Genomic DNA, 24,967 nt, shown 5'->3' with positions numbered 1-24,967 from the left:
ACCAGCAAAGGACATAATCTAAAAGCAATAAAGGGGTGAATATGCTACAAAGGAAAAAAAATCACTTGGCAGTTAGCCAAAAATTTTTTTTGTCCGTGTCTGTCTGAACCTTATCTAATGAAGAGAGTGATGTATTGGAGATGGTATCCTAGGGCAGGCATATTTTCATAGTGGAGTGGATACAACATGATAACCACAGATGTTTGAAACCAATAAATAACTTCCTCTGTTGGGATTCCAATCTCCTGAGTGCTCTTTTGATATTACTTGTTCTCCAGTGTAATTCACCTATGAAGACAGATCACAGTGATCAGAGGTATTCAGTGTTCAGGGGTACCTGGGTTGCTCAGTCAGTTATGTCTGACTTTGGCTCAGGTCATGATTGGGGTCCTGGGATCAAGCCCCATGTCAGGCTCTGTGCTCAGTGGGGAGTCTGCTTGTCTTTCTCCCTCTGTCTCTCTCCCCTGCGCATGCTCTGTCCCTCAAATACAATCTTAAAAAAAAGAAAGTATTCAGTGTTCGGTCTTTTTGGCAGTTTTTCATTTTCTTGTAAATAACTAGTAATATTGATAAAATATCCTCCTGCTTTATATAATTGATTGCCTTTAAGTTTGTTTGGCCTGTTTGTTTGAGGTTCTTCTTTTGAGTCTGATCAACTCTAGAATCATGAAGAGGTCTCTGGACCATAATACTGAGGATCTTATCCTGGACTGCTGCTGTGTATGGCATTTGGCTGTGGCCAGCTAGCCTTTTCCTAGTGAGGTCGCAGCTTTTACTTTATCTTCTTCTTCTTCTCCTTCTCCTTCTTCTTTTTTAAGATTTTTATTTATTTTTCAGAGAGAGAGAGAGGGGGAGAGAGAAAGCTCAAGCAAAGAAGGGAAGCAGGCTCCCCACTAAGCATGGGGCCCAATATGGAACTCTCAGGACCTGAGCCAAAGGCAGACTCTTAACTGGCTGAGCCACCCAGGTGTCCCTCAGCTTTTACTTCTATAGTTGCCAAATATGTCATGTTGATTTTGCTCCATTTTATAATGCTAAACTTTATTCCTGTTTATTTGCTTTTGTAATTAATCATGCATCTGAAAGTTGGCTTGAAACTTTAAAAAATTAGACAATTATAATAATCAGTTTTCCCCCATTAAAAGTGAAAAAACAGAATTTGAGGAATTTGGCTTCAGATGGTTTTTACTGTGGGCTTGATGTTAAAAGAGAAAGATGAGAGAGTAAACACAATTAGTGACATCTGGTTGCTGCAAGGATCAATGATGTCTGATGCATAGATATCTATTTTGTGCTAATAGACCTAAGTTTCAGTGGATAAAACTAGAAGAATAAAAACAAATTTGAAAGCAGCTTGGTTACTGCCTAAATGGCAGTTATTCTAAATGTCTGCTGCCATCATTTTTTAATGTGGTAGCCTTGTACTTTCATGGATTGGTTAATCTTAAAAACCAGATGGTAGTTGTAGCAAAATTTCATAAAGATTTTATGTCCTGTGTTTTGCTATCAGCAAAAAGCATAAGAATTTATTAACTAGGAAAGTTAAACATTACCCTATCTCAATGAGAAAACAAGCATATAAGTAAGAATAAAAATTGATGAATCATTTTATTTACCCAATAATTTACTGTCATTACTCAAAAAGAATGCAAGGGGGAAAATTAGGAAAAAATGGACCTTAGCACCATTGTCTTCTACAAAGAGAAAAAATGGAGAAGAGGCAGGAAAAACAGTACAAAGTAACATAATTATAAATTCAAGTGGGTTAGTAATTACAATAAGTCTAAGGAGAGAAGATGATTCAGTTAAAAGACCAAGTTTCTTGTGGTGCCTCGGTGGCTCATTCGGTTAAGTGTCTGTCTTCGGCTTAGGTCCTGATCCCAGGGTCCTGGGATCAAGCCCCGCATCGGGCTCCCTGCTCAGCAGGTAGCCTCCTTCTCCCTCTCCCACTCTCCCTGCTTCTGTTCCCTCTCTCACTGTGTCTTTCTCTGCCAAATAAATAAAAATCTTAAAAAAAAAGACCAAGTTTATTAGAATGGGTGAAAAAAACAAATTGAAGGAGATGCTAGGTTTACAAGAAGCATATCTAAAACATAAGGATAAAGAAAGAAAAGAAATGGAAAATTATTTTTCAGGTTTATTCTAATCAAAAGAAACCTGGTATAAATATATCGATAAGAAGGACGCCTGGGTGGCTCAGTGGGTTAAAGCCTCTGCCTTCAGCTCAGGTCATGATCTCAGGGTCCTGGGATCGAGCCCTGCATTCCCCGCATCGGGCTCTCTGCTCAGCAGGGAGCCTGCTCCCCTGCCCCCCGCCTGCCTCTCTGCCTGCTTATGATCTCTGTCAAATTAAAAAAAAAAGAGAGACATTAAGGTAAAATACATTAGTAGAGATGAAGAAAATCTCTACAAAATGGTAAAATGTTTGGTTCAACAGCTATAAAAACTAGGTACCTGGTGACGTAGATATGAATTATATAAGCAAAATCTACAGAGACAGAGGGAAATAGCCAAATCACACTCCTGTGGGAACTTAACACACCCTTCTGAATAATTGATAGACCTAAAAGACATTAAATTCTGAAGGATGTAGGTGATTTAAAGAGCATGATACACAGAACATTATTTAAACGCTTTCTGTATAACCCATTTTTTTTTAAAGCACATATGGAACATTTGCCATTGATTATGTATGGACTGAAAAGTCTCAAATGTTTGAAATCTCATAGATTATGTTCCCTAACTATGGTGGAATTATTCAAAGAATCAATAATCAAAAGATAACAGGAAAATCTCCGTATGTCTAAAAATTAAGAAATATACTTGCAAATGTCTTATAACTTAATAGTTATATGAAAGTACCAGAAGGACGAAAAATTATCATTTAAAAACCAAAAAAAGTCACTGTGCTGTTTAACATAGTAACTAAAAAGTGTTATCATTACATTGTATTTTTCTTAATGTTCAAGTATTTGATACTTCTATATTCTAGAGAGCTCTAGTATTTTTGAAAATTTTCTTTTCCCTGGAGGCTAGTGATTATCTAAGTTGGATTAGGAAAGTAAGTATCTGAGCTAAAAACTCATTCCTGCTTGGAATGTGGTGTGTTATGACCAGGAAGCCCATGGATTTATTAGAAATAGAATATTTATATGCTGGTTTCAGTTCACGGTCTGTGGTCCCTCTTTATTTACCTAGAGCCGGAAGACCAGCTGAGTCTGTAGAGACCTTGGTCACTTCAAGAGAATTTGAGGCCCCAATAGGTTGAAGTAGATTATTTTTACTTCTCTATTTAAATAATGGTAACAGAGGCACCTTTAGGCTCTCACACATGTACAGGTTTGGGATTTAACCACCCTTTCTCAATTCTATTTCTGAGGAAAAGAAAGGAGACTTTGTCCGTTACTACTGATTGTTGGGAGATCTAGAGAAATTTACTCCCCTGCCCTCCCTGTTCCTTTTCTCTTTCCTTTTCAAAAAGATTCAGGCATTATCAGCTTCGTAAGGAAATGAGTTCAGGCCTACTGCTTGAAAGAGTGAGAATCTAAAGCAGAACAGACACCAGGTTGAAAAAATAATTTGTCATGTCATGGATGCAGGAACACGCTGTATATGGGAAGAGTTTGCTGGAGTAGAAAGGCTCTGTCTTGAGGAAAAACAAAGCATAGAAAGGCATATTAAATGTCAGGTAGATGGTGTGCTTCTGGTGATCAAATCCCATTGGCTGATTAGTTTTTGTTTGTTTTTAATTTCCACGCTATCCCAATTTATAGTTTCTTTTTGAGTAGAGAGAGGCTGGATATGTAAGTGATGTATATGATGGCATGGAAAAACTCAACTATTAAGTAGATTATATCCTTTTTCACTCCTCTTACTATGCCTTACTTAATCCTGGTTCACTACTTAGAAGTTTTAATGAATACCTTTAATTTTGGCATTATTTTTGAAACTTGATGGCATTTAGAATAAAAGTTCGTATAAACTTAGCCCATGTTTGGATTTGTAAAATATATGGACAAGGACTCCTGTCTTTTTAAATAACTATAACTTACAAAAAATTAAAACACAAAGTAACTGTGATAAAAGTTATTTTTATACTTCTTGTTATTAACCTATATTATATGTTTCTTCTCTGTAAAAAATTAAAAAATGTGTTGCTTTTACTAGTTGTGCCCTATGTGCAGTTTCCTTGAAGGTTCATCCTAGAAATGTGTCTTTCTGAATGCCCAGCGGGGCTGCCCACCACTCCTAGACTTACAGATGATGATGCTTCTACTCTGTCATGAACAGAAACCACAATAATTAGATTAATGTACACAGACCATGAGAATCGTAGCTGTAGGGGGTCGTGTTTGTCGTTGTTGGGCGAAGGGACCTTCAGAGGGGATTCCATACAAATGGTGAACAGAAGCAGTCTGACCTACTTGGGCACGTCCATTGTCTCAGCTGGCTTGCCGTCCACTTTCTGTGGGGCACTTCATGTGGTCCTTGCTGTGATTCCTTGAGGCTGGAGCTGGGAAACCAGACCTAAGTGAGGTTGGCCAACTTTCCCAGGTAACACATTTCATGGTTGAACTGGATTCTAAAGCAACATTTTAGACCACTGTCCATTTCACCAAGATTCAGATTACTTTTTAAGGCAGGCAAAAAACCAGGGCTGTGGACAAATCAGGATAATGACTTTATTTTAGGCCTTATGCTTATGTCTGGAAAGTTAAACATAAAGGAAAAGGTTGTTTTTGAAATGCTGTTTTTCATTGGTATTTAAGATCATTCTAGAAATTAATTTTCTGTGAAAAATGTTGATAAAAGAAGCATCATAAAAGTTAAATTTAACAGTCTTCATATTTCATTTGCAAGCACATTTTTAGTCATTTAATGCTTTAACAGCTTCTGAAAAAAATTAAGTCAGATGATCAGTCTATATTTTTTTCATGTATATCAAAGTCACACATTTATTAAATCACATACAGTTAATTACATTTCATTGGGAATTCATATTGACTTTATAAGTCTAGAGTAGACTGTTTAAATTACCCTGCTAGCTAAGGCCTTAACCCTTGCCCTTATTAAAAACATATCCCGAAGGATAAGAGCAAAATATGATTGACTATGCTGTGCTTAAATATCTCAAAATGAAATAAAATGAAGCAAAGTTAAATAAGAAAACTGCTGGGCTAAACTATGTTAAAGAATTCTCACTGCTGTACTTAAAAATAATCCACCAGACAACGCTTACTGTATAGATCTTCCTTGAGTTATGGCGGGGTTAATTCCCAATAAGGCCATGTAGGTTGAAAATATCATTAAGTCAAAAATGTATTGAATACACCTACCAAACATCACAGCTTAGCCTTGCCTACCTCAGTTGTTCTCAGAACACTTGAGTTAGCTTATAGTGGGGCAAAATCATCTAACACAAAGCCAGTTTTATCATAAAGGGCTGAATATCATGTCATTAATTGGATACTATGCTGAAAGTGAAAAATGGCTGTGTGGGTGCAGGATGGTTGTAAGTGCATTGGTTACGCTCATCATGGCATTGCTGACTGGGTGCCAGGGCTCACTGCTGCCCAACTATCACGAGAGTATGACACTGCTATTGTTAGCTGGGAAAAGAGCAAAATAGAAAATTTGAAGTATGGTTTCTACTGAACGAGTATGGCTTTTGCATGTAAAAGTTGAAAAATCCTAAGTTGAGCCGTCATTAGGTCAGGAACCAGCTGTATGTGAAAGTGGTCTACTTTCTAACCATATTATTATAAATAGGTATTCATTTATTTTCTCCTTTTCTTTGATTAAACTAGGATGGACCTATCTGGGCACATATGTTTCTTTTTCAGTCATATTGGGTGATAATTTCATTAATATATTAACATGCAGCAAGGTTTTTTTTTTTTTAACATATAATGTATTCTTTGTTTCAGGGGTACAGGTCTGTATATCATCAGTCTTAGACAATTCACTGTGCTCACCATAGCACATACCCTCCCCAGTGTCCATCACCTAGCCACCCCATCCCTCCCACCTCCCTTCACTCCAGCAACCCTCAATTTGTTTCCTGAGATTAAGAGTCTCTTATGGTTTATCTCCCTTTCTGGTTTTATCTTGCTTCATCCCTCCCTTCCCCTATGATCCTCTGTCTTGTTTCTCAAATTCCTGCTGTTTGTGAGATCATATGATAATTGTCTTTCTCTGATTGACTTATTTTGCTCAGCATAATACCCTCTAGTTCCATCCACATTGTTGCAAATGGCAAGGTTTCATTTTTTTTTTTTGATGGTGCAGTAAGGTTTTATTATTTTTTAAAGTAACTGAAGATTTCAGAGTAACTCCTATCTAAAACTTGATCATGAATATTCTCCGAAATTAGGACTAAAAGTCTGCTAAAATATAAATGAGTTGTCATTCACATAGATAATGGAATTACTTTTAAAATACAGACCTCTGTTGTTGCAAATATACTATTTGCCCTTGGTAAAGTCTCAAAACACCCACTGTTTCCAGTCAGTCTTTTCTTCTGTTCTCTGTATCCATTCTTCCCCATTCTTTCTCTCCCCAGGTGCCTTTCAAGGAAAGTGGAAGCTGTAATGCGAACACCCTCAATTTCCTACCTGCCTGTCCAAAAGTTTATTCATTTAGGCAACCATCCTTACTATTTATATTTTAAAGAAATTTCAGAAACTATCCCAGGAATTAAATTTATCTATCATGCCCAGATTAATTATCCATTATATCTATTTTATGCTTTCCATATTCTTACCTTCCCAAGGTTGGGAGGTCAGAGCATAGACCTTTGCAGCATATCCCTAGACTCGTCCTCTAGAGGGTATTTAACTAGTAATTAATTCTCCTTATGGCTGGTTCTGCAGAGTTAGAAATCACACAATTGTCCCAGCATTCATGACATTCCTCCACCCTGCCCTCCTGTCCCCTTACCATGAGGCCTGCACTGTGGGAGTGGGACACAACATAGCTCTTACTGACTGTGGCTCCTGATGAAGAACACTAATGAAAGAGGGGATTAATGACCTTGTAGCATAAGGCTCTCCATGTCAGTTTCATTAGTTTGTACAAATGTTTGTGGTCTGTGAGGATCTTCCAGGGGTTCACAGTGGGTCTGTCTATAAGTTGGAAATGGAGACAACATTGCCTTCCTCCAGTCATCTGTACCTCTGAAATTGTTTAATCTTTTTTTTTTTTTTTTTTTTTTTGGTGAAATACAGCACAAATATTGTGCATAAAGCAGATGTACATTTCAACCAACTGTAAAATAAACACCTGTGTGATCATCGCATAGATCAAGAAGTGGGATACTGCTGGCTCCCAGAGGCCCTGGAGTGTGTTACTGTTACTATAAAGATTAAGGGAGGTATTCCATGAACTTATCCTCAAATTCCCATATTTTGATTTAACAAGTTAGGAGGCTGAGGTTTATTTAAAATATCTGAGATTTACTCCTTCATTGTTTTCACCTGTCTTTGGATTTTAGTTTCTTGTTTCTCATGTTTAGTTTTCTGTATGGATTCTGAAGGTTGTTTTCTTTGGCCAAAGAAGTGGGTGTAGAGTTACATGTTTGCTGAAATTGTTAAAATGTAATATAACTAAATGAAACTGGTTTCACTTTTTGAAAACCTCACATTGTTCTGAGATTCAGTTTCCTGATGCTAATTTTAATGTCAGTAATTTGCCATCACTTTTATACACATGATGTCTTTCATCATTTCCTTTGAAAATCTGAGTTCATCAGAAAAATACCTGCTTTGGCCACATTAATCTTTTTAAAGTATCTCTCTAATTTATTTCTTCTTGAAATCATGTCTTTATATCCGAATTGAATCATTGAGAGACTCTAGACACTCCTGTTGATGTACACATTCATACTTATAGTTGTAGAAAATGTGACATTTTGTTTTTGTGTGTTTTTCTCTTGCTTTGCCTTTTTATCAGGCTTTTTCCTCCTCTGTTTTTCTGGCCTCTGTCTCCATCCATCTTTCTGTTCCCCCTTCCATTCTTTTTCTTACTCTAAGTTGACCATGATACAGAAACAAACCAACAGAACCAAGTTTTTAAACTAATGGTGCAAATGCTCAGATTCTCTAGATATCATACAGCTGTGACCTGAGGGATGGAAGAGAAAGGCAAATAGATCCCAATGAGTAAAGGGCTAGGAACATGTTTTAGGATGTCCTGATAGGTGCACATACTATTCTGTGACCACTCAGCATATCTTCTGCAGTGACCGTATCTTCTTAAAGATTAACCATGAGTTTTTTCTGCAATTGGATTTATGATTTGGGATTAAGCATATCTTTTCTTCTCCATTCATGGTGTCTGAGTTATGTTCAGGTATATTTCTCAATTATATTTGTTTTATTTATTTATTTAAAAAAAAATTTTTAAATTTATTTGACAGAGTTCACAAGTAGGCAGCGAGAGAGAGGGAGAAGCAGGCTCCCTGCTGAGCAGAGAGCCCGACTCGGGGCTCCATCCCAGGACCCTGAGTTCATGACCTGAGCCGAAGGCAGAGGCTTAACCCACTGAGCCACCCAGGCACCCCATCTATTTGCTTTAAAAAACTGTATAGTAACAAAAATAGCGTAGTATAATGAAACTTTAAACTATTAATGATATTCATAGACTGGTGTGTAAGCTGTTTCCATTCATCTCTGGATGAAGTAGAAGTGATGATTTTTGACAGTTTGTTTCATAGTCAGTTACTTTAATGAGGGAGGATAGCTGGAACAATTAGTTAATCTAGTCATTAAAATGTTCTTTCAAGCTTACAGCATAAGTTAAGGTATGACTCATAAAAAAAGTTTTTCTATAAAAGCCATCTCAAAATAGAATTAAGTGCTGTCTGGAATTACTATGCACCTAGAATTTTCTGTAGGATTGAAGGTGGTAACAGCTCTGAGCATTGATATTGATTTTGAAAATTAAACCAATTGGCAGTCATCCCCTGGAGGACTTGGTTTCTGAGACCTTTATATGTACTTGCACTTCAGTAAATAAAAATTCATTCTATATGGTGCCAGAATGTGATGGATTTTAGGGATTTTAATAAAAGCTTTAAATATTTTAACTATTAAGTTTTTCTTTTCAGTTGCAAATAAGGATTAAATAATGATTGTTATAAATAAGCATATGGAACACTCATTTCTAAGGCCTGGTTTAGAAGGTTAGTGCAGCTTCCCCCCAGAAACCTCTAACTTAAAGCCTGGTTTTCAGACCAATCCTCAGAGGTCCAGAGTTACAAAAGGGTTTCCTGAGGTATCACTTTGGGGTAAGGAATACAGGTATGGGTATGTGTGTCAAGGGTAGACTTTGTTCTTCTCACCTTTCCAGCTCTGCTCTTCTCTTATTTGCCTCTATATAACAGCGTAAGATTTTAAGAGTGAGCGGCAGCACCTATAGCTTTCTGTCTAGAATGGTTTTTCTTCTATCTTCTGGTTCTTCTTGCAAACCCCATCTTCATCGCGCACAGTGTGCCCGTGCCTGAGCGCAGTGGTTTGGTGGAAGCTGACGGTTGTTGTGCCTGTACTGTTTCCCCCAGCATGGAGCTCATGGTGGGGACACCCTTAGCTCAAGGGTGGGCATGTGAATGACTGGGTCATTTGGTGTCCCATTTGGTACTCTTACACAGGAGTACCAAGAAGACTGCCTTTTTTTTCTTGGATTGCTACTTGTCTCTGGGCTACAAAGTGGCCTTCTTCCTGGCTCTGGGGCAGAGCTCCTGGGAAGAACGCCGTCCATAGAGGAAGCACAGCCAGGGGGCTTGAGCTGGGCCGCCACTCTAGGACTCTGGTTCTCACAAAGGTAGAGGCCTTCCACCCCAGGGCTACTCACTTGCGTGGTGAGGTCATGCTTGCTTGCCTGTTATGTGGTGGTTTTCCATGCAGAATTAGTATGAACATGCCTTAAGGAAGGTAACACATTAGGGACTAACCTGTTAGGCCACTGTGGTTAAATCACAGAGTCTAGGCTTTTAGTTTGTGATTTTAAAACTCATGATTTATTTATTTATTTTTTTTGCTTGCCTGTGCTGAGTTCATTTTGCATCTGGCCAGGAAAACATTCAAAATAAAACATTTGAATAATTTCTCTAAAATTTCTGTTCTCAGAACAGGATTACTATGTGGTCTCTCAGTGCTGCTGACAGTATAGTCCAGGGAATTAGGGGGCTTGCTGTTGGGAATACTGTGAGAACACCAAAGTAGATGCGCCAATTCCAGAGCCGGGTCTGCTCTCCCTTTTGAGTTTACAATCTTACTTTCAAGAGTTTAGCAATTTCAAGACAGTATCTTTTGGGTTTGTGGAACTCTTTGGGGGATGCTACTATTCAGGGCATTTTGGAGATCACTCTAAAAAGGAATAATACTCAGTAATTAAGCCTTGGAGGGAGGAATTCATGCTGTAGCCATGACCCTTAGGGTCTTAGGACAAATTGAGGAAGGCTTTTTGGTTGGTTGAGTGAATTTTTAGGCTTTCGCCTTGCCCCTGGGGGTTTTGTCCTCATTTATAGCAATAGACACTTTCATGAAGAAATTTTATAAGCAAAGTATAACACTTTCTCCATTTTATGTCTGGTTCTGCTCTTCTGCTGTTTGTTGTCTTTGCAAGCCACATGACATCAGGGGCATGAGGAAATGTGTTCTTTCCTCTTTCATGGCCTTCAGCATTCTTGGATGGGGGGGAGTGCTCTTTCTTTAACATTCAGCCACTTCTGTTAGTTTATTTCTTTAGTGTTAGGATGTAAACTTCAGGAGGACAGGGGGTCAAGTTAATTTTGTTCACTGTTGTATTTTTCTCTTGTCCCTGTGGATTATCTGCCTTAAGGAGGTTCTCCATGTACAATGTGTTGAATGAGTGAACAAAGCTCCTGGGTTATCTAAATTGCAATGACATCTGGGATTGATTCTTATTAGACCAATGCAGAAGACAACAGATATTTTAAAGCAAGTAGACTTCACAGGAACACTATTATGCAAATATGTAGTTCTGGGGTAGCCTATTCAAACGCTAGGCCTGTAATGTTAGTGAATTGTGTGTGGGTGTGGGTGTGCACGCGCGCGCATGTTGGAGCAAATTAGAGAGTGCATGTGGAAGATTTTCTTTCCTGCATGTTTTAAAACATGTCAAGAACATGTGACAAGGTTGTGCTGGGTTGATTGTTTCAAGTTTTGTAACCTTGGCCCAGCGCTGTGACTGCATTCCCAACTACCTGGCCTGCCTCGTTCTGGAGCAGTGGGAGAGAAGCTCTTATGCTGTCAGTTCCCTGCATTGGCAGTCCTCCTTCCCCAGAAGAAGGGAAGACTATATTCTTAGCAAATTGTGAGCTCACTGGGGATGGGGAGAGGTGTTGATTTGGGGAATTTCCATACTGGAATGGTTCTGCCTATGTGTTATATGGTGTATTTAACACGGAGGAGCAACTCAGTGCATTCAAATAGCAAGGACTCCAGTTGGTATGTATAACGTGCGGAAGAATCAAAATGTCGAGTTGACAGTCAAATCTGCCATCTTTCCACTTTGGTTGAATTTTAAAGTGATGTTTTAAGAAATTTAAGATGATAAGGAGACAGTCTTTTTTGTTTGTTTTTAAAGATTTTCTTGAGAGAGAGCATGCACAAGCAGGGGGAGGGGCAGAGGCAGATGGAGAGAGAATCTCAAGCAGACTCCACACTGAGCGCAGAGCCCAATGTGGGGCTCCATCCTCCCACGCTGAGATCATGACCTGAGCCGAAATCAAGAGTCGGACATTTAACTGACTGAGCCACCCAGGTGCCCAATCAAAAGATAATCTTAAAGTCCAGAAAAAAAAAATATGATCGGATATCTCTGACACTGCAGTTTCTATATTAAAATGATTTAATTTAAAAACCTCAATTGAATTAGTACTAATTTTCTAAACATTTGTGGTAAGAATACTTATTTGTCTTATAGTACCTCTGTGTTACTTCTTTGATTCTACTTTATGTCCCACATATTGGTGTGTTTTCTTGTTTGTATTTTAATTTCCTAGTCTTCTATCTTCCTTCTTTGGGTTACTCTCTTATCTTTTCTTCCTGTCCTGCACCTTCTCTGTTCACCCTTAGCCTGATTTTGATTCACTCTATTTAAATCTACAAATTGATTATCTCTTATTTGTTTAATTATTTGTAAATGTCTGTAAGCAGTTTCAAATAGGATAAGAGCAAACTGTGCTTCTTGACAAACTACCCTGTGGTTGCCTCCTCTTTAGAACTGTTGTCTAGAATTCTCCTTTGATCACGCAAAGTATATATAGTCTTTATTGCATATTTATTAGAGAAAAAACAATTAGAGCATTATAATTGTTTCTTGACCTGTATAGGTGGGCAGGTTTCTAATCTCTGTCAATTTCAAAATAACCATTGAACTTTACAGGCTGATTATTTAACATGCTGTCTTGGTGATAGCTAATGAAAGTGAGCTATATGCACAACTTGGCATTTTAAAAAACTTGTCTTAAGTATTCCAGATCTATATATTGGAGCAGGTGAATTTTTCAGTGGCAGTCCTCATTTTTTCTACATTGAGTTATGTCTTGGTACCACACTTTATTGCAGACCTCTCAGACCTAAAGGATTTGAGGTTTATTATTGAAATTTTAGAGCAGGAAGGAAAGGAAAGAAAAATAATTTTCCCGAGTGAAGGTACCTAGTTCTTGTAATAGCATTTTGATCTGAGGACTGTACTGTGATAAATAACTCTTACTGTAGAATCTGGGTAAAATTAACCCTGGGAGAACCTTATATATCCCTGAGGCACTAGGTGGCTGATTATGACTTTGTGTAATTTGTTTTTACACAGTGTAGTACACAAATGTGTGTGTGAGCTGGGTATAATTGCAACCTTTATTTACCTTTTCTTGACTGTCTTTTTGAAGACTCCTTTTGGAGAAGATTTATCTAAGAACAACCTGAATCTTCTCTTATTTGAGTAGGATTTTGGTGATGGTGTTTGAATATAAATATACGGTAACAGGAAATTTATACAATACTAAATTTATAATTATTCTTGGGTTTACTGTATCTAAAAATGCCTTTTTTCATATTTTTCTGATATCTTTTTAAGTTTCTTTGAGACATTAATGTTTAAAAGTGTTTTTTTAAAAGTATAATTTACTTTTGTTCTTCACCTTCTGAAGGAATACCTAAGACTTAAAATCCATTAATTTTAAGAAAATAAAAAGTTTGCATTTATTTGTAAGCTAACACTGTGCAATAGGAAATAGTATTGAAACATATAATTAAGGAAAATAATATTTATTGAGAATTGTATGACTATAAACCCAGCTTTCTTCCTGGAAAACATTTCCATTTATCATCTAAAAGGTACTTATGGGGACTATTTGTAATACTTTCCTTTCATAGTTTTCTAGGCTTATTTTAGTAGACTCCTAAGAAAAACTTGGATAATTTTAGGAAATAAACATTTATAACTCCTCATTTAAAATTTTTTTATTCATTTAAATTATTTTAATTTTGAGATAATTGTAGATTCATCTGTTGCTGTAAGAAATAATACAGAGAGATCCCTCCCCCCCCCCCCCTTTTTAAAGATTTTATTTATTTATTTGACAGACAGAGATCACAGGTAGGCAGAGAGGCAGGCAGAGAGATGGGGGAAGCAGGTTCCCTGCTGAGCAGAGAGTCTGATGCAGGGCTCCATCCCAGGACCTTGAGATCATGACCTGAGCTGAAGGCAGAGGCTTTAGCCCACTGAGCCACCCAGGGGCCCCCCACGCCCCATTTTTAAAAACTAGTTTCTCCTAATGGTAACATCTTGCCAACTATAGAGAGCTGTGTCATATCTATGATACTGACGATACAGTCAAGATACAGAACATTTCCATTGAAAGGATTCTTCTTGTTACCCCTCTATAGCCACACCTGCTTTCCCTCCTACTGCCCTCGACACCACTCCCGGCAACCCCTAATATTTCTTCATTTCTATAATTTTATCATTTTAAGAATTAAATAAAGGGAGTCATATGCAATGTAGTCTTCGGGATTGCCTTTTTTCCCCACTCAGCATAATTCTCCTGAGTTTTATCCAGGTTGTTGTGTATATCAATAGCTAGTTTCTTTTAATTGTTGAGTGTAGTCCATGCTATTGATGTGCCAGTTTGCTTAATGAATTACCCATCAAGGACATTTGGGTTGTTTCCATGTTTTGGCTCTTCGACGTGAAACTGCTATAAACTTGTGCATACAGGTTATTCTGCAAACTGATAAAAATGGGCTTATGGCCATAAATGTTGGTTGTGTGTTAGTTGACTGTTTAATGTTTGAGAAGCTTTTTCTGAGGTGGCTGTGCCATTTTGCATTGTCATACATATTGTATGAACAATCCAGTTTCTCTACATCCTCATCAGCATTTAGTGTTGTCATTTTAGCCAATTTTGATAAGTGTGTAGTGATACTTCATTTGGATATTAATTGACATTTACCTAATGTTGCACATTTTTTCATTTGCTTATCTGTCATCTGGAGGTCCTCAATGGGAAGATGTCTCTTTATGTCTCCTACCATTTTCTAATAAGATTGTTTTTCACTATTTGCTTTGAGAGAGTTTTTAATGTATTTTAGATACTAGTGCTTTGTCAGCCACGTGGTTTACAAATATTTCCTCTCACTGTGGAGACTCTCTTCATTCTTGTAACAGGGTCTTCTGTAGAGCAAAAGTTCAATTTTGGTGAAATTGAATTAATCAGTTTTCCTTTTATGGCTCATGCTTTTGGTGTCAAATCTAAGAACTTGTTGCCTAGCTATAGATCCTGAAGATTTTCTCCTATATTTCTTTCTTCTAAAAGTTTTATAGTTTTCTCTGTCACATTTCAAGTCCATGATAGTTTTAGAGTAATTTTTGTGTATAGTTGAGGTTCATTTTTCTGCCTGTGGATGTCCAATTGCTTCAGCACCATTTGTTGAAATGCATTTTTTCCCCCTCCCGTTTAGTTGCTCTGTACCTTGTCAGAAGTCAGTCGGGTTCATTTGAAGGCTGTTTTGGGTTTTCTATTTTGTTTCATTGATCTATGTGTCTGTTTTCCAATATTATACAATCTTTGGTAACTATAGTTATAAGTTTTTAAAATAAGGTATTGATTTAAAATTGATAAATGGTTTTCTTCAAAATTGTTTTAGCTATTTTTGTTACTTTGTGTTTCCATATAAACTTTAGAATACTGTATATCTACAGAACACCTTCTGGGGATTTTGATAGGAATTGCATTAAATCCTTAGATCAGTTTTGGGATAATTGATACCTATACTGTGTTGTCTTTCAATTCATGAACATGGTGTGTCTCTCTGTTTGTTTTACTCTTCTTTGATTTCTTTTGTCAGCATTTTTTGTTGTTGTCATATAAGGCCTGTACAAAGGCCTGTAAATTAAGTATTTAATTTTTTCAAAGTATTTAATTTTTCTTGGGAAAGTTACAAACAGTATTTTTAATTTTTGTGTCCATGTGTTCATTGCTGGCATATAAAAGTTTTGTATATTTATCTTATTTCCTGTGACCTTGCTGATAGAAGACCACACTGCTGCATTGGAAATCTAAAGCCAGTGCACATGAAGAAGGCAGAAAATGAACGGAATAACTTATGTAGGAGTAGATTGCTAGAGGATGGTGGTGATGGAAATGCCTCTTGATTTTAAAGATTTGAAGGCTTTAAATGTGTCATTCATTTTCAGTTGGGATATGTCACTTTTCATCATGTATTTTTTAAAGACCTGGAGCTAGCATTCTCTCCAAGAAGCCCTGGTTTCTTTTAGAGGAACAGGATGTTCAGAAACCAAGATCTGGGTGCTATTGCAAGAGGAGGCCATTGCTTTAAAATTTTTTTCATGGTCAGAGCGAGGAAATTAAAATAATTGAGTTCGCATTGATACTTTGAAGTTAGCAGATTTTTTTTCTCCCTTCTTTCACTTTATATTTTTATCCCTTTTCCTATCCCTTTTCTTATACTGAAAATACTGGTTTACTTAACCTACAATAATACATTCATGTTTTAAAATGACACAATATTAAAACTACTAAAGTTTAAGATTTTTTTGCAGGTTTTTTTTTTGTTTTTGTTTTTAAAGGAGTACTTTCAATACATACTACTAAGGATGTACAGAGTACTGAGGGTAAATGTTTCTTCAAACAATTCTCTATGTAGGTATTTTACCTATTTGATGCAAATCTTCACTTATTTCCATTTCCTTACATCTGCATTTTTCATTTTTTTTAGTTCTTTATATGTGTATATGTATATATATCTATGTATACATGGACACTGATATATGTGTGTATATAATATACTTATGTATACACATACATACGTTTTTAGGTTCAAAAGTCAAAATTAGGGGCGCCTGGGTGGCTCAGTGGGTTAAAGCCTCTGCCTTCAGCTCAGGTCTTGGTCCCAGTGTCCTGGGATCGAGCCCCACATCGGGCTCTCTGCTCAGCAGGGAACCTGCCTCCTCCTCTCTCTCTCTGCCTGCCTCTCTGTCTACTTGTGATCTCTATCTGTCAAAAAAAAAAAAAAAACTTAAAAAAAAAAGGTCAAAATTAAGTAAAAAGTTTTTAGAGAGCCCTCACTTCCATCTCTAACCCTTCTTTTTAATTTTTTTTTGTAAAAATAAGCAAATGTTAAAAAAACAATTTTTTTTTCTTTTACAAAAGGCAGTATTCTATATTCTCTGTTCTCCATCTTGCTTTTTTTATTTCACAGTATATCCTGGAGATTACTCTGTAAGAGTATATAGAGAGGGGTGCCTGGCTGGCTCAGTGGGTTAAGCCGCTGCTTTCGGCTCAGGTCATGATCTCAGGGTCCTGGGATCGAGTCCCACATCGGGCTCTCTGCTCAGCAGGGAGCCTGCTTCCCTTCCTTTCTCTCTGCCTGCCTCTGCCTACTTGTGATCTCTCTCTCTCAAATAAATAAATAAAATCTTTAAAAAAAAAGAGTATATAGAGAGATCTTCCTCCTTTTTATAGCTGCATAAGTACTGTGTAATTTTCTGTGTGTAATTTTATCAGATGTTTTGGAATTGTACTTTTTATCAGTCGTGTTCGTGATTTTTCAGTTTCTTTTCAACCTTGCCAGGAGAGTGGCATTTTGCCAGATAGGTGAGAAGAGATGTCTCACTGTGGTTTTAATTTACATTTCTCGTATGAGTATAGTTGAGCATCTTAAAATGTCTAAGTGCTTTCTCTTCTGTCAACTGTTGGTTCATGTCTTTTGCCTATTTGTCTATCAGGTTTTTGGTACTTATTGTCTGGAAGGGAACATTATCTCCTCAGGAGATGAATTGTTACATCCCAGTTTGCCGTTTGTCTTAATGATTTGCTTTTTGGGTGGACAAGTTTTTTAAAATGGATCTTTTTTATAGTTGTAGTTTCATATGCTCTAGATCATTATGCATGTGTTCTACATAAACAGGGTAAAAAAGTTAGGAATTACTTTCATGTTTGCATTCTCTAGCTGCCCCCCCTTTTGGGCTATATTTCAAATCAACTACTGCTAACAGTGCGTTATTCTGGGTCCTATGTTGATTAATTTTCTCAGCATATACCACAAAAATCACAGAATGCCACTACTGGCTTTTTGTCTATCCTAAACTTGTCATTTGTAAAACGGTTGCTTGGTGATGTTAATTATTTTTGTAGAACTGCATTCATGCTCCTTTTTTCTTTGTAATTAATTTTCATAGTCTTGTTCCTTGGGTCTCTTTCTAGACTAGAGGTTTTCATTCTTTTTCTGAAAAGGGCCAAAAGTAAATATTTTAGACTCTGCAGGCCATATAATCTTTGTCATAATTATTTACCTTTTTTGTGGGAACATAAAAGCAGCCTTAGACATGATGTAAATGAATGGACATGGCTGTATTCCAGTAAAATATTACTTACAAAAAAAGGCAAATTGGGGAGAGAGAGAAGAGTGGGCAGATATGGGTCATGGGACACAGTCTGCCAATCCCTGGTCTAGACCATTATAACTCCCCTTTGACTGGGTTTAACTGCCTACTTCCTTGTTGTTCTTTTGAGTAAATTTAATCACTCCCCTTAAGTATAAACTTGGATAAGTGAATCATGTTTCTCCTGGGAAATCAGTATATTGTTTGGATGATAATGATGATTAGATTTTATTTACTTTTAATGTACACTATTATTACAGCACAAAATAGGAAAATGTTTTTTTCCTAGAAAATTAGAATAACTAGAAATGGTAAATTCCTACTTATTGGATACTGCTGCTGAAATATTCTTTTTGAGGATGAACGTTGTAGAAAGACTTAAACAGTGATACTATCACATCATCCGATCTCTCACCACTATCTAAGTGATAATTGTAAGAGAAAATGATCTGCAGCCAGAAGGAGACCTGTCACATTATTACAAATATATTATTGTCCCCATCTAAAAGTAAACTTAAAAATAAGGGTATCTGTGGGATGCCTGGGCAGCTCAGTTGGTTGAGTGTCTGCCTTCAGCTCAGGTCATGATCCTAGGATCCTGGAACCAAGTCCTGTATCTGGCTCCCTTCTCAGTGGGAAGCCTGCTGCTCCCACTGAGCCTTGTGCTCTCTCTCTTTCTGACAAATAAATAAATAAAATCTTTAAAATCTTTTAAAAAAGTTAAAAAAAATAAGGACATCTGTGAGTTAAAAAAAATCTGAAACAGATAAAATATGTTAAATTTAGTTAAATATTCCTGAGTCACTTATGTAAGATTGATCATATTTAGGCATTACAAAGAGAAGAAGGTGTTCCTAAGCTTCTCCTTTCCTGAAAGAGCATTCTGTATATGTGCTCTTGACATCAAAGTTATCAGTCTTCCTGTTAGGCTACTGTTTAATTGAACATCTAAAAATCACCCATTGTCCTGTTCACTTTTGTAGGAAGCATTTCCATTCCAAACTTTTTTTTTTTAAAAGATTTTATTTATTTATTTATTTTTTGACAGAGATCACAAGTAGGCAGAGAGGCAGGCAGGGAGAGAGAGAGGGAAGCAGGCTCCCTGCTGAGCAGAGAGCCCGACTCAGGGTTCGATCCCAGGATCCTGAGATCATGACCTGAGCTGAAGACAGACGCTTAACCCACTGAACCACCCAGGTGCCCTTCCATTCCAAATTTTATCAGCGGGATTTCACATCTGATATCTCTACTACCATATTTCCATCCAGTTTTGGTGGTATTAAAAAACAGTATAGGTTAGAGGGCATTGAGTGAAATTGATAATTTGAGATTTAAAGTTGGCATGAAAAAGTTTGGATTATGGGATGGTGGAGCTGGAGCTCTGACCAGTAAAGATAGTAGCAGACATCAGCCCTGGGAACTCTTGAGGACTTGCAAAGTCTGTTATTTGAATCCAAAGCATGTGCCATTTGGGCCTTTACATACTTACTTTCCCTTTTATTCATTGTTTTCATTTGTGGAAGTGAAAGGCAGGACCTGGTATCTAGTTTATGTCTTAACACTTTATTTCAAAACTTTTCTGCGTTGTTATGAGAACTGAATGAGCAGGGGCGCCTGGGTGGCTCAGTGGGTTAAGCCGCTGCCTTCGGCTCAGGTCATGATCTCAGGGTCCTGGGACCGAGGCCCGCATCGGGCTCTTTGCTCAGCGGGGAGCCTGCTTCCCTCTCTCCCTCTTCGCCTGCCTCTTTGTCTACTTGTGATCTCTCTCTGTCAAATAAATAAATAAAATCTTAAAAAAAAAAAAAGAACTGAATGAGCAATTAATGTAAAACACTTAGGACAGTGCTTGACACATAAGAGCTGAATAAAAGCCATTAAACATAAAATCTGATTGCTATTAAATAATATAAATATTGCTCCGTTTTATATATGAGTCGAGTCTGTGTAATTATGTGAAATTGTGTGTTGTCTCAGATTGTTACACCTCATTGCTCTATGCTGCTTCCTGCTGCCTCATTTCATAATGTAAATAAAGTTTTATTGAAACACAGCGATGCTCATTTGTTTGAGGATTATCTGTGGCTGTTTTCATTTGACAGTGGCAGAGCTGAATAGATGTGATGGAGATTTATGATCTGCAAGACTGAAAATATTTACTATCTGGGTGTTAGAGGAAAAGCTTGCTAACCCTTGGTATATAGGGTCTTCTGGTCCAGAGGAAAAGGAGATAAAAAGTTCTCAATTATGGAACAGCTTTCTGAGACCAGTATTTAGTCTTGATCTCTCTTATGCCTCATACTGAAACAAATGATTTCATACAAGAGAAGATAGCATCAGATATTTTTCCAGGTCTTCATTTATGTTCCTACCAAAGAACTGGTGGTGAAGAACTATAAATTAATAAAACATTACAGATTTCAGTAAACTGTGCATAACCAAGAGATTTGAAGTTGCTTCTCTCATAATAAATGAAAAGCTAAACCCTTAAAACTTGTGGTACATTTCTTTTCACTTAAAAATACCTATAGCCTCATTGGCTCACAGTACCAGCTCATCCGTGGGACACAGCATGTTACTACCAAGTGAACAGGACTTCTAAAACTAATCTTTGTTTTAAAATGTATCATTAATATTATTGGAATCACTCAGACACAGAATTGTCATAAACAGAATGAACACAGACCTAAGATAAAATTTGAATTTAGATCTGACTTTAAACTGAATTATGTGTATGATTTTAGAGAGTATGGTTTTGCTGGTGTGGTTATGTGTCAACAGTGAATCTGCTCTATGCATACGTGGATTTTCAGAGCAGTCTCCTTTCTGGCAGGGGAATATCAGGCAAGTGGTGTTTTTTTAGACAGCTAGGCAGATGGCTCTTTTTCTTCAGTATGGGGTATGCCAACCAAAAGAGACAGCTACACGAATGTTAACCCCTGAGGGAATGAGAAAACAGTTGCTGTCAGTTGTTCTTTATAAGCCTGTAGCTTGACTTCAGAATGATGTGGAAAGTAATCTTGTCTTTTAAGAAAAATAGGCATTAAATGCACAAGTGCAGCCTACGCTCTCAGTCTCACTAAAATGATGGTGTAATTACTTAAACTCTTAGATCCGACATTTCTGAGATAATGTGGTGCGGACTACTTGGGCCTGATATACCGCTTCCCAGTTCCCATTAAAAAACATCCATGGAGGTGACAAACATGGGCATTTTCATTATAAAGTAAATGTCATGTGCCAGGATCAGAGTAGAAGCTTCTGAATGTTGGTTGAGACCAGTTTTGGCCTATATAGCGCATGTTCTGCTTCTGAACTAGAACAAGGCAAATAGCCCCCCACAAAGTAGGCCACAGTTGAAAAATTGATTGACTCATCGTGCCTAACTTCAGGAAGCACAGGGATTATACTGAGTGGCAAAAGTTTGTCTCTTGCAGACTTTTGACCCAGTCAGACCAGTGTTTCTAACCTGCCCCTTTCTCTGTCTCCGCTGGTTATTTCCTATTTATTTTCACTTGAAAACTGTCACTCCCCAAATGTCACCCAGCAGCAGGAGTGAGGGGAAGGTTGAGGGTACACTACATTCCTGAATGCATGCAATGTAAAGAAATGCTTTGTGAATAGGAAGGGCCGTGGGTGCCTGAGTTTCATATATTATGTATGGTGCATGTGACAGCTGACAGGAGTACCAATCGGAGCAGGAAGAGTGATACTCTGTCCACATGCTTACATGAGATGGAATACATGTCATACACTACCAGTCAAGCTGAGAGTAGGACACATCTCATTTCAAAGTTTCAGTCTGAGAGGGAGAACTTGCCAGCGTTTACTGGGCATTGAGGAGACTAAGGACGTATTATGCAAGAACATAAGATCTCAATAGAACTCTTGCTCAACAGACATAGAGGATGCCTTGCATGTGGCTTGTGGAAAGATTCTAAAATATAAAGAATTACTTTGAAGACATAGTACATCTCAATGCAAAGGATTACATGTAAGCAAATTTACTATGAATTTATAACTAGTGTAAATCTTGTGTCTTAAAAAATATCATGGCTTTGAGTAAAAAGGAAACCAGAGAATCCTGAGAAACAGGATGAGAGGACAGTAGAAGTGTTAAAACTGGTTGAAATAAAAGAATTCAAGGAAACCAAACTTGTAATAAAATTTAAAGTTTAAGACAATCAAAAGAAGACTTAATACTTGAAGAAATGGAAGAGTAATGTGGATGATAAACTTGAGAATACGTCCAGAATGCAGGGGGAAAAAGTGACAAAGATATGTGTGAAAAGTGGATGTGGATGACTGATAACAGGTCTTCAGTAAAACAGGTGTTCCAGAGCAGGGAAACCAGAGCAGTAATCAGGGAAATCATGATTGAACTTTCCTGTGCCAGGGAAGAGTGTTAGTAAATATCAGAAGGGTCTCCTGAGAATCAGTCAGAAGTAATGAGAAAAGGTTTCTACTTAGATCTATCCTGGAAAAATATTTGAGTTGTAAGGATAAAACAAGCCCAGGAGATAAAGCAGGTTACCTACAAAGGAACATAAATTAGGTTTGTCTCAGTATCTTGTCTATTAAATGTCAGAAGTCTGTGGCCTGGTAGCCATATTTAGCTAAGTTGTTCATACAGAATAAAATGGCTGTTTCAGGTGTGAAACAACAGCATTCATATTTCCCTTAAAAAGCTACTTAGATAAATGTTTATCCATGGAGGAGGCTACTCTTGGATTTTAGCTTATTTCTCAACTTTAAGGAAGAGTGTGAAGCCGCATAGCCTCCTGACCTTTTGGCAGGTGAGGATGCATTTATACAATATCTGATGATTGGTGGTTAGCAATACAGGCTCTCAGGCTAGTCCAGATCTGCCGATCAGGAAGTTGGGTCATCCAAAGGAAAATGGATCCCAGCCTACAGTTAGAGCATTAAAAACCCACCAACCAAACGTAAAACTAAAAATAACACGACTATATTTCTTTTACAGAAGCTACATTCTTAAATTGGTAAATGCAAACAAAGAGAACATAGAAGTTCTATTATTACAAAACAATGCATTAAAATGGGACAGAAGTAATCATGAAGAGGAAAGGTATAAGCCACGGTAAAATAATTTTTATGGGATAGGTTACATCATAGTAAACATTACTGGAAGACACAAAGAAAAGCAGAGTAATGAGACATACTACTATGTTTCTTTTAGAGAGATTAAGTTAGATAAGAACGGTAGAGGTTATGAATACTCTGATCGTTAATGCTGCTCTAAGAGATACACTTATGGGGCTTTGCCGTGCAAAAAGAAACAATGTCTTCTTAGGGCCCCAGGGAAATTTTTTTCTAGATTATAAATCTAAACTTCCAACAAACTGAGAATGGTACAAAATACATTAACCACAATGAAATCTCAAGAATATACATGAAAAAAAATTTTTTTAAAGATTTTATTTATTCATTTGACAGACAGCGAGAGAGGGAATATAAGCCAGGGGAGAGGGAGAATCAGGCTTCCTGCCGAGCAGCGAGCCAGATGCAGGGCTCCATCCCAGGACCCCATAATCATGACCTGAGCTGAAGGCAGATGTTTAACAACTTAGCCACCCAGGTGCCCTGTACATGAATATTAACAAAACACCCAGATTTTTGAGTGCCCCCTCATCTCCTAAGTAACTTTTGATTGGATCAAAGAGGAAAGCAAAACTAACAAAATGTCTAGAAGTTCCTAGAAAAAATTATGGGAAGTGCATATTAACACAGAGATGTGATCAAAGCAGGACATGGAGGAGAGTAATGTATTTAGATTTCTTTGCAGAAGTAAATAAAAAGCACTTCAACTCAGATGTTATAAAAGAAAATATGTATAAAATTAATAAACATAAAAATACAAGAGGGTGCCTTGGTGACTGTTGAAAGTCTGCTTTTGGCTCGGGTCATGATCCCAGGGTCCTTGGTTCGAGCGCCTGCGGCAGGGAGCCTGCTTCTCCCTCTCCCTATGCCTGCTGTTCCCCCTGCTTGTACTTGTGCTCTCTCTCTCTCAAATAGATAAATCTTACAAAAAATAAAAATTCTTGAAAGCAGAATACTAGTACACTTGATAAATTTAAGTGTTATTTCTTTGGAGAAAAAACTCTAATATAATAGGTTAGACTTTAGATAGCCTAACTGAGACCAAACGAAACATGAAAAATTTGGAATTAAAAGACTACTTGGGAAAAAATGTATTTCGTGTGACTATACAGTTGACCCTTAATGTGGGATGAGGGGGTGCCAATCATATTCAACTTTCGACTCCCTATAATCAATAGCCTGTGGTTTATCAGAAGCCTTATTTATAATCCATTCTGTATGTTACATTGTATTTTTACAAAAAAGCTAGAGAAAAGGAAATGTTAAAATCAAAAGAGAAAATACATATACTGTATTTATGGAAAAAAATCCTGATATAAGTAGACCTGCCCAGTTCAAACCTGTGTTGTTCAGGCATCAACATATAGTCGTAAGTATGAAACTCAAATGGATACTTTTCCAGGAAAATATAAGTTACTCAAATTGACTTGAATAGAGAAAACCCATAAAGATTTGCAATATTAATAGCAGAAAGTGAGGGCTAGAGTGCTAGCAATGCCCCTCAGCACACATATACTCACTTCTGTTGCTAAATTATTCCAAACAGATCATAACTGTGGTACTTATTCTTCCTGAATGTAGAAAGATGAGAAACTTTTTTTTTTAACTTTTTACCACCTTGTGGGTTGTCTTTCAGTTATCCATTTTTCCTTACCTTTCCTAAAAAGATTCCTCATTTTGTCAGGAATCCATTCCATCCTTAGCTCTGTGTGGGGGGCTATGATTAGTCTAAGAGCCAATTAATGGGGAGGAAATGGTCCCAGTGCCATCTGTTGAACAGACTATTCAATGCAAAATGGAAAAGAAAAGTCCCACTTTTTAACAAGTGGGTCAGTTGTATACCCACATGCAAAAAGATGAATATGGGGCCCTGACTCACACATATACTAAGATAACTCCGTATGTATCACAGACCTAAATA

General features: G+C 37.3%; 1 protein-coding gene across 2 annotated transcripts in view; it reads left to right on the top strand.

Moving 5' to 3' along the window:
• Positions 1-24,967, top strand: part of SDK1 (sidekick cell adhesion molecule 1) — an 888,974-nt gene that overhangs the window by 74,756 nt on the left and 789,251 nt on the right. The window lies entirely within an intron of this gene.

This window comes from Lutra lutra, chromosome 18 (genome assembly GCF_902655055.1).
Source record: "Lutra lutra chromosome 18, mLutLut1.2, whole genome shotgun sequence".
Taxonomy (NCBI): domain Eukaryota; kingdom Metazoa; phylum Chordata; class Mammalia; order Carnivora; family Mustelidae; genus Lutra; species Lutra lutra.
The sequence above is the reverse complement of the archived record's forward strand: the minus strand, read 5'-3'. Positions and strand labels throughout refer to the sequence as shown.